The sequence below is a fragment of the Dromaius novaehollandiae genome, chromosome W (assembly GCF_036370855.1).
Source record: "Dromaius novaehollandiae isolate bDroNov1 chromosome W, bDroNov1.hap1, whole genome shotgun sequence".
NCBI classification, from domain to species: domain Eukaryota; kingdom Metazoa; phylum Chordata; class Aves; order Casuariiformes; family Dromaiidae; genus Dromaius; species Dromaius novaehollandiae.
In genome coordinates, this window is record NC_088130.1 from 14,378,864 (window position 1) to 14,379,636 (window position 773).

Here is a 773-nt window from a genome sequence, read left to right on the forward strand (position 1 = left end):
CAAAGCAAGGCCAACTAGAGCAGGTTGCTCAGGGCCTTCTCCAGTCGAGTTTTGAATATCTCCAAGGATGGAGACTCCAGAACCTCTCTGGGCAACCTGTTCCAATGTTTGACCCACCCTCACAGTGAAAATTTTCTTCCTAGTGTCTAATTGGAATCTCCCTTTTAAGAAGTTTCTATTTAAGTTTCTGCATGCACGTTTTTAAAGGGTTCAATGAAAACATCAAACAAAGAAAAATCCTCTTTTGTTTTTCAAAATGCAGTAGAAGTAATTTTGTTCATGAAAACTAGATTTTTTTGGAAACTATCATTTTTTGCCTATGGCCACACCACCCTGAACATGCCCAATCTCATCTGATCTTAGAAGCTAAGCAGGGTAGGGACCACTTACTATTTGGAGGGGAGACCTCTTGAGAATACCAGGTTCTGTAGGCTTTCCCTTGGGAGATGGTCCTGGAGAGAGGAGGGATCACACACACAATCGCAGAATCACAGAATGGTTGAGGCTGGAAGGGACCTCTGGAGATCATCTAGTCCAACCCCCCCTGCTCAAGCAGGGTCACCTACAGCACGTTGCCCAGGACCCTATCCAGGTCCAGGAGGGCTGGTTGATTTTCAAGGATCACCTCCTCCAAGCTCAAGAATGGTCCATCCCCACATGCAGGAAGTCAAGCAAAGGCAGCAGGAGGCCTGCATGGATGAACAAGGAGCTCTTGACACAACTCAAACATAAGAAGGAAGCATACAAGAGGTGGAAGCAGGGTCAGGTGATCC

At 46.4% G+C, this 773-nt stretch overlaps 1 pseudogene; it reads left to right on the top strand.

Moving 5' to 3' along the window:
- Positions 1-315: 315 nt before the first annotated feature.
- Positions 316-434, top strand: LOC135324511 (5S ribosomal RNA; annotated as a pseudogene).
- The last annotated feature ends 339 nt before the right edge of the window (positions 435-773 follow it).